At 36.9% G+C, this 10,082-nt stretch overlaps 1 pseudogene; it reads left to right on the forward strand.

Moving 5' to 3' along the window:
• Positions 1–783: 783 nt before the first annotated feature.
• On the forward strand, positions 784–1,275 carry LOC127490923 (S-adenosylmethionine decarboxylase proenzyme pseudogene; annotated as a pseudogene).
• The last annotated feature ends 8,807 nt before the right edge of the window (positions 1,276–10,082 follow it).

Below are 10,082 nucleotides of genomic sequence, written 5' to 3' on the forward strand. Positions count from 1 at the left end.
AGCCAGGAGCTAGGAGCTTCCTCTGGGACTCCCACGTGAGTGCAGGGGCCCAAGGACTTGGGCCATCTTCTACTGCTTTCCCAGGCCATAGCAGAGAGCTGGATTAGAAGTGGAGCAGCCTTGTCTTGAATTGGCGGCCATATGGGATGCTGGCACTGCAGACAGCAGCTTTACCTGCTATACCACAGTGCCAGCCCTGGAACATGAACTTTTGAGCTTGGGTAGAATAATCAGTAACAGCAGTGTCATGGGAGGGAGAAGAGATTTAATTTAGTTGATTTTCTGTAATTATTATTCACTAGTCTCATAATTTTGGAAAATGCATAGTTTTTGAAGGGACAGAGACACTGCTAGGGGTTTGCTTCTCCCACCAGCAAACAGATGCAAATGATGGATCCGGGATTCTTCACATTCTCACGAGCTCTGAGTGAGACACATTTGAAGGATGCACCATGTTTGTCATTAAGTGTGATGAAAAACTGAATAGCAGTATGCTTATGTACTTAGTGACTGTAGCATGTTTGTCTCCAAGAGATTTCATTTTGAATACATGTGGTGTTATACTCTTGCCAAAAGCATTGGTTCCCCCTGTTGAAGTTCCCAGGAATTACTCCAGGTTTGTATTAGTGGAAAACTTCCTTTGTTTCTGTAAGAATTTCATAAAGCCTTCCCATCCAAAGTACACAGTGCAATTTACAGGAAGAAATAAGGTCCCTTAATGCAATTTTCCCAAAAATAAACAGCACACCTTATGGGACATAATGAATTCTGTGCTGATATTTGTGTACTCTGAATTTACCAGAGTCAGGTGATCACTTAGCCAGATCAAACCCTGGAAATTCTGAGTAGTGGGCCTGCACCAGCAGCTAGGGGCCAGCTCTACAAGAAAGATGGTGTTAGTGCCAAGGATGTCAAGTGTGAACGTGGAATTTGTGACCCGATATTGGGAGCTTTCATTGATGTCAAACTGTTCAGTCATTGTGCATATTTGGTAAGTGGAATGATTTCAGATAGAACTTATTAAATTACTCACATCATTCTAGAATCAAACTTTTAGTATGGCAGCTTTGAAACTAACTTGGGTCAGACTTCCTAAGTTGACAATATCTGGAAAGTTGTGGAAGTCTTCAAGCCAAGAAAATTTCCATGTTTGTTCATCAGAGTTCTAAATTTCACAAAGTGATTATTTCACTCTTGAAGATTGAAGGTTTTAAACATCTTGACTGCCAGACTCCTATGTTCAATGATTACATTTTTTGTCACCAATATTTCTAAGCAGCAGCCTTAACAGCAGAGTTGGCTGAGAACATAAAGAAAAAACTCAAAAAGAGAGCACACAGAGAAGATGGTGCATGCTTTGTAGCTACTGATACCGAGAGCCATGCTTTCCATAACAACACCCTGCAGTTGTTGAAAGCCCTAGATGTAATGATAGTATGATCATTTTGAATTGTGTGTATTATTATATCAAGGAGTTAGATATCTTGTATGAATTCTGTCTTCTGTGTTCAGGCATTCTATGTCTCTCTTGCTGTGACATTGAAGGGAATGTAGAAAAAAAAAGTCTTTTACTATATGAAACTGAATGACATGTGTGACAACAATCCAATTTGGTTTACGAATAGTTTGAGATTTCTACAGGTATTGACCAAAATTCGACCCAGACAAAGCTTTCACCTTCATGAGTTGGCCGTAGACTGAGCATTCTGGGATTTTTCTATGCTCTGGCTGTCCCGATTTGACAATCAGTTACCTTCAGTTTCTAGAATGTATTCTCTACTGTTTCCACTTCATACAGGTGTTTCTTTTGCAACAGTAATTATTTCCCCCCTAAAGTGGATTCCTCTAAGAAAGTAATTGCAGTTACTCCTTTGGCATATGACTATTTTAACATTATTGCTTTTTGCATTTGTACTTATTATTTCTGTCTCAAGCCCCTCCAAATAAAGCAATATGGTATCAAGCAAAACAATAGCAACAAAAGAAATGCCATTTCCTAGAGTAAAAAGTGTTAGTATAAATGCATGAGTATTTGTTAGAATTATTAATAAAGAGGATTGTTTAAACTTTGTTATAAATGAGGTTTAAAATACAACTTAATTTCAAGACATATTTCACTTTAATTTCTCACTTCTTCTTGTGTATTTCTGCTGTGCATCACCAAATACTTAATTGTAATTCGGTCTCATGCTTTCTTTACATTTAGAGACTTTTTCTACTAGTTTACGCTTGTGAAAATATTTAAGTGATACTTCAGTGTAAAATTACAAGAAAAACCACTCTATATACTCTGTTTCAGCAGACTTCATCTGTAACTCTGGAGGCCTGTGCAAACTGATAGTTTAAGTAGTAGAGGAAAGATGCAAAATGAAATTCTATCAAGAGCTCACATTTCCAAATCAGATTGCTGATAGAAGCATTCTCCCATTTCCTAGAGACCAAGAAATGTCCCAGTTTACTGAAAAAATGTCTGACATTCACGACAGTGTTAGAGACTGATTCCAAAGCAAGCAATCTGAATTCACAGCTGCTTGATAGTCGGTATCTGATTGGTCTTAAGCTGAAAGCTACTTGAAATCTAAATTGAACATGCTCTCATGTACTTGAATAAATCCAGATTTTACACTGAAGAACAAATCAAGTAGAGATTCAAATTATAAACAGAATCAGAAAAAATGATTCAGTTTTTGGTGATATCAAGATTTAAGGCTGGTGCTGCAGCTCAATAAGCTAATCATCCTCCTGTGGCACCAGCACACCGGGTTCTAATCCCGGTTGTGGCGCCAGATTCTGTCCCGGTTCCTCCTCTTCCAGGCCAGCTCTCTGGCCCAGGAGTCCAGAGGAGGATGGCCCAAATCCTTGGGCCCTGCACCCGCATTGGAGACAAGGAAAAGCTCCTGGCTCCTGGCTTCAGATTAGCGTGGTGTGCCGGCCACAGTGCACTGGTCGCAGCAGCCATTGAAGGGTGAACAACAGAAAAAGGAAGACCTTTCTCTCTGTCTTTCTCTCTCACTGTCCACTCTGCCTGTCAAAAAAAAAATATTTAATACCTCCGTAGAGATCAAATTAAATGTTACCTTTAAACTTCACGGCTAACTTACAGACTAGTTTAAACATTATTTGTTCTTACCATTAACAAAGCATTTATCATTAGAAAATTTATTTCATTTTACCAGATTTCAGTTATTTGATTTTAAAAATAATGATGGATATTTTTACTTCCATATGAAATTCATTAGAGATGTCATTCTAAATCTATCATAGGATAATTTTATTTTTAAAATATTCATGAAGAAAAAAGAAACATATTTATAATTTTTTTAGAAAATTACTGATGTTAATATAGATTTTTAAATATAAAATATATATTATATAACATATATAAAACCATATGTATTTGGACAGGGAGGAAATGATGCAATCACCAGGGACAATCATCAATAAACCCATCAGATACATCTCCTTGCTAAAAGAAAAGAATCAAATCATTAAATATAAATTAAAAACGTGCTAGGCACCAGCATTGTGGTGAAGCAAGCTAAGCTGCCACCTGCAATGCCAGCATCCCCTATGGGCTCCAGTTCAAGACTCATCTGCTCCAGTTCCAATCCAACTCCTTGTTTATGAGTCTGGGAAAACAACAGAAGATGGACCAAGTGCATGGGCTCCTGCCACCCATGTGTAAGGCCCAGAAGAAGTTCCTGACTCCTGGCTTCAGCCTGGACAGCCCTGGCTGTTGTGGCCATTTGGGGAGTGAACCAGCCAATGAAAGATTCTCTTTGTGAGTCTCTACCACTCTCTTTGTAACTATGCCTTTCAAGTAAATATGTAAATCTTTAAAAAATGCTAAAGATTTTTAGGGAAGTGGGAAAAATCAGAAGATACATAAAGAGATAGGCATAAAAACAGAGTTGAAATTATGCTCATTTTTGCTATAGGCTTTGCTTCTAACTCTAAGATCTTTAGAAATCAACATAGCTCTATATTCCACAAGGAGTGTGGGGCCAAAGGTTTGTACTTATTTCCTGCATTGCATCCTCTGTATATTTACTACATGAATTTTGGGTAAGGCAGAGAACTTGTTAAGCACCAGGAATCCTACTTATTCTCTGAAGATACCTATAAAATACAGTATAGTTTGATTTAACCTGATTTACAATTATAGACATCTGGAAAGTGAATGGTCATGGTGAAGTACTGTGTATTGCTTTAAACAATTAACCCAGTTACAGCATGTTGTTTCAAACCAGAGCAGTTCTGCTTGGTATAAAAACTGATTCTATGATAGCAAATGAATCATATGGAATATCAACTGAATAGTGAAATCATTTCATGGTGATATCCATTATGATTTCCTGGTGAACTTAGTATGAAAGGTAGTCAACTGAGAATATCATCATTGGTTAATCATTCAACACAATAATAATTCAATAGGAGAGATAGAAAGATATTGAAGACAGAATCCACAACTAACTATAGCAATGTTTCATGATACTTTCATGATTTTTGGATGATTTTTTTCAAGATTTTCTGTTTTATAGACACTCAAGTACCTGAATGCTAGTCAGTGGATTATGACAGTTCAAGGACTGATGAAATTCCTGAATGTCGGACACAGAAGGGCTCTGGGGCCAAGATGCACTGTGGGTTGACATTCTATGTACTCATTTATATTGTAATGAAATGGGTCCACATAATATCTAACAGACCAGGAAAAATAACTTTTTTTTAAAGAATCACATCCTTTTATCTCTTCTCATGCCCTTACCCTCTCAGGTTACTTAGCTTGTCAGGACAATAAATAGTTTCTACCACCTGCTATGCCATGCTCAGTGGGTGCTTAGTAAGGTCAGGAAACCAAACAAACAAGAACACAAGAATGAAAGAAAAACACTTCTATAAAAAGGCATAAGTGTTGGAAAATGGAAAGATATATATGCTATCTTCTGGTATAATTTGCAAAGTTTGCTTTATGCAACATTAATTTTATATAATATTTTAAATTGAAATAACCCATGCAAAAGATGCTATATTCAAGTAAGTACAGAAAATCTGCCTATGCCTATAGTTTATAAGGTATATTTGCACATCCAATGCGTTAACTGATGAAAAGAAGAAACTTATTTAACTTTGCTTAGCTATGTGATTCCCACATGTGTTTGATCATCAAAGGCTTGCTATCATTTAATCCCGATTAAGCAGCTGCTCAAATCAAGGTTTTGCAAAACATACTTCAGGAAAACATGGTTTGGGTTAGAGAGTAAAGTGTTGATTGTTGCCTTCCAAAATGAAAGTTAAAACAGCTAAATATATTCAAAAGATAAAGATTTTTGTATCTGCTGTCTCATGAATATATTCACTCATTTAAAAAATGTAAAAATAAATCAACAGTCTGTGAGTTCATCTTAGTCAAACTGGACTATCTACCACTCTTTAGCTAGATTGTGCTTTCATACCTTACATTGAAATTTAAGAACAATAACAAGACAACAAAAGACACTATTATGTTTCTCACAACTACATATACGTACTATCAAGTAGGGTATAGCTATAACCTATTTTTCCTATCTTCTTTTTTTTAAGATTTATTTACTTATTTGAAAGGCAGAGTTACAGATACGCAGAGGCAGAGAGAGAAAGAGATGGAGAGAGGTCTTCCATCCGCTGATTCACTCTCAAATAGCCATAATGGCCAGAGCTGGGCCTATCCAAAGCCAGGAGCCAATTTCCCACGTGGGTCCAGGGGCCCAACAATTTGGGCCATCTTCCAATGCTTTCCCAGACCATAGCAGAGAGCTGATTCGGAAGTGGAACAGCTGGGACTCGAACTGGCACCCATATGGAATGCTGGTACTGCAGGCGGTGGCTTTACCTGCTATACCACAGTGCCAGCCACCTATCTTCTTAAAGTATACCACTATTCATGTCAGTAAGAGAGGAAGCATGGTTCACATAGGGAGTGAGACTGACAGAGGGATTTACACTGATAAATCACCTATCTGTGGATTCAATCGGCTGACCTTACAAATAGTGTGAGAAAGTGTTTGAACACCCATGTTATTTTTTGAGAGCAGGAATTTGGAGGCTGTGTGGTCTTTAGTCGGGAACCTCAGATCTAATTTGAAATTGAAGAGAAGTGTTTACCTCAATTCTTTTTATATAAATAAAAAGAAGCAGCCTACCGTGATTTCTAAACAAAGAAAAGCCTCATTTTTTTAAAGATTTTTATTTATTTATTTGACAGGTAGAATTATAGACAGTGAGAGAGAGAGAGAGAGAGAGAGAGAGAGAGAGAGAAAGGCCTTCTGTCTGCAGATTCACTCCCCAAATGGCCGCTACGGCCGGCACTGTGCCAATCTGAAGCCAGAAGCCAGGAGCCTCTTCCAGGTCTCCCACGTGGATGTAGGGGCCCAAGCACTTGGGCCACTGCCTACCTGGGCCACAGCAGAGAGCTGGACTGGAAGAGGAGCAACCTGGACTAGAACCCGGCACCCATATGGGATGGTGGCGATGCAGGTGGAGGATTAACCTAGTGTGCCACGGTGCTGGCCCCCAAAAGCCTCATTTTTTAAAGATGTTTTCTTCGCTCTCATTTCCACTATGTGTTCAGTTTTTAGAAAGGTGTTCATTAACCTTGCTTTGCAATACATAGTACTAAACATCTTTTTATACCATCTTCCTCTTATTCATAGAAGATACCTCTGTGTCTGGGAAAGTCTTGATAGCAATGGACAAGATTCAGTCACCATATAACAGAAGAGATAAGTAAATTAAAACAATTATAAAAAACAATTAAATGGAAATATATACAGGGTGGGAGAAGGAGTATGGATTAGAAACATTTACATTATTTCTAAAAATGATTAAAATAGGAATAATCAGAGAAAAAAGAAAACAGTATGTTGTACCTGGGGAATTATATGAACATAATCAAAGATACGAAGTGTTTTTAAGTGAGCAACTACAAAGTTGAAAAGGTCAAATATGACACAATAATCTTTTTTAAAATGATTTTATTTATTTATTTATTTGAAAGGCAGAGTTACGGGGTGGGGGGGAGTGGGGTAGGAGAGCTCTTCCATCCACTAGCCTAAATGGCTGCATTGGCTGGGGATGGGCCAGGCCACAGCCAGGAGCCAGAAGCTTCATCTGGGTCTCCCTCATGATTGCAAGGTGCCAAGCACTCAGGCCATCCTCTACTGCTTTCCCAGGTGCATTAGCAGGGAGCTGGATTGGGAGTGGAGCATACGGGACATTAACTGGCACCCATGTGAAATGCCATTGTTGCAGGTGATAGCTTAACCCATTACACAACAATGCCAGCCCCAACACTAGATGTGTGATTGAGTTAAATGTAGTACTGTGATATAATGCTGAAAATACATAAATACAAGAGAGGAAAGTATGATGTGCTCTTTGTAGGGTGTTGTCTTCTGGAAGCATTCGTTTAATGTCTAGATTGTACAGGGGGTGTAGAAAGTAAAGGAAAATTCTGGCCTATAAGCACAAAATTGACAGTTTTTAGCATTGGGGGATCACTGAAAATGTGATAGAAGATTAGATAAAACATAGAGGTAATTCTAAATTCTTAATTTGAAGGGATCAGTAGGTAATATATTTAGCAAATATGAATATATAAAATGCATTATAACTAATTTTAACATCTTATTTCTACATTTATATATATATACCTCTTAAAGCATATTTTGACTTAAGAAGCACAGTAATTTAACATAAAGAAATAATTCAAATATTGATAGAAAAAGAAAACACTTTTCAATAGTTTACCAGAATTACCAATGAGCCCACAAATTATGAGTGTTTCGATAGTCCTACTTTGTTATTTGCTCTTCAGTATGAACAGGGAAAACTTCTCATTTCTGTGTAGTAAATGGTCCTATATGTGAGGTGATATTTTATGTAGAATGTTTGATGAAACATGTTGAATGGTTGCTCTTATATTAGTATGACTCTTTGATATTTTTAATCAGGATAACTGCTCTTCCAATGTGTGGACTTACTGAACTATACAATTAGATCTAGATGGCACAATTTATTTTAAGAGGTAATATGACATAATGGAGATTACCATAGACTTCGAAATTTGAGGAATCAAGCTAAAATAATAAGTAACTTTTAGAGTAAAAAAATATACTTAAGCCAGTGTCCTCAACTCCATCTGCACATAAAATTTAAATGTAGTTTACTTCTAAGTCAACCCAAATCAGAGATGGAATATTTTTAAGACTCCAGAAGTTTTTTTATTTTCTTTTCTGGTCATTACTCAGTTTCTAGGTTATTCTTAATTTTATTGATTTCTGTTAGTACTTTAAGTTCTTGAAATTGTATAAATTCATGCAATATACACTTTTGTATCATACTTCTTCTATCTATGGAATTAATTCATGTTATTCTTTATATCGGGATTTTAATCTTATTTGTATGTGTGTGCTATTCCCCTACTTGAATATACTACTTTCCTCCATTTTCTTGTGAAAATTTTTCAGTTGTTTTAGTTTGTAAATACTGTGAATAAATCTTTTGTGAGTATTATTATACATGTGAGAATACTTCCAAATTGTTCATAGAAAATGAAATTTAAAATTTGTTAGTTTGGGTGTAAAATATTTTGTAATTCATGCATATGAGTATCTTCAAAAAGTTTATGAAAAATACATATTATGAAAAAACCTATGCAATGTTTTTGCATTAAGTAAATTTATCTTTTAATTCTATTTTCCATGAAATGATTCAAGTACTGTAATGACTTTGAGAAACTATGCACTCATGTCTTTGAGGTGCATAGTAGAAACTGATTTGCTGAGTCATGATGTAGACATGTGATTAGCATTATAGACACTGACAGACCATTTTTGAAGTCTTTCAACCAGTTTATTCAGCCACCAAAAGTGAGAGTTACACATCCTCTATATCCTTACTAATAATTAAGATTTTAGCTATCTTGATAAGTGACACTGTGGTACATTATGGGAGAAGTAATATATATTTCCATGCTGAGGGTTGATATGGAAGCCAGCAATGTGGCATAGTGGTTAAGGCCGCAGTCTGCCATTCTGGCATCCCATATGGACACTGGTTCATGTGTCCTATCCACTTTAGATCCGGCTCACTGCTAATGGCCTGGGAAAAGCAGTAGAGCACCATATCACTACTTTCAGGTGGAAGTGAAAATGTAATCTTGCCCCGTAGTCCACATTAATACTATGTGGGAGTCCTTGTTACACCAGGAAGGAGTAGATGTTTTGGCACACAATTCAGTCACCCTGACACCAGTCCTGTGGGGTTAGCGATAGTGAGATGTGTGTTGATCTGCAACCTGGAGACAGTGGAAATCTGGGATCCAGAGTCTGATTTTGCTGGCTATGTTAGGATGGTGGTAAAGCCTTTTCTCTGGTGTTTTTCTTCTCTGCACATTGTGTGAAGGTTTCCTGTTTTCTAGATTACCATTTTCCTAGTCCTTTATTAAAAAACTGTTGTAATTTATTGAGACTTTCATCTCTACCTGTTGGCATTTCTCATTACCTTTTTCTCCATGCCCAAGTTCAGAATAAATGAAATAAAAGAAAATCCAGGGCAGATGTCACTATGTCATTCCTCAGCCATCAAGGCTTCTGAATTACCTGCATTTTTCTTCCACACTACACAATAGGTATTTTATGTTCATGTATAATGTCTAAGGTTTTAATTTTACTTAGAGAAATAAAGGAAAAGGTGTCTATCAATGCATAAATATATACATGCACATATACATGTGTGTATATAAAATATGTATACATGTCCATCTTTATTTATTTATATACACCATTATATAATAAAGTAAATTATCATAGTTGACTTTGGAGGTAAAGGAAGAAAATGGAATTACCATTCAAATATTAATAAGATTTGAGTCCCAGCTGCTCTACTTCCAATCCAACTCCCTGCTAATGTGCCTGGGAAAGCAGTGGAGGATGGACCAAGTGCTTGGGCTCTTGCATCCATGTGGGAGACCCAAATGAAGCTCTTGGCTCCTGACTTTGGCTTGGTTCAGCCCATGGAGCTGTGAATGAACCAGTGGATGG

Source organism: Oryctolagus cuniculus, chromosome 11, assembly GCF_051225735.1.
Source record: "Oryctolagus cuniculus isolate XC-2025 breed Fujian yellow rabbit chromosome 11, ASM5122573v1, whole genome shotgun sequence".
NCBI lineage: Eukaryota > Metazoa > Chordata > Mammalia > Lagomorpha > Leporidae > Oryctolagus > Oryctolagus cuniculus.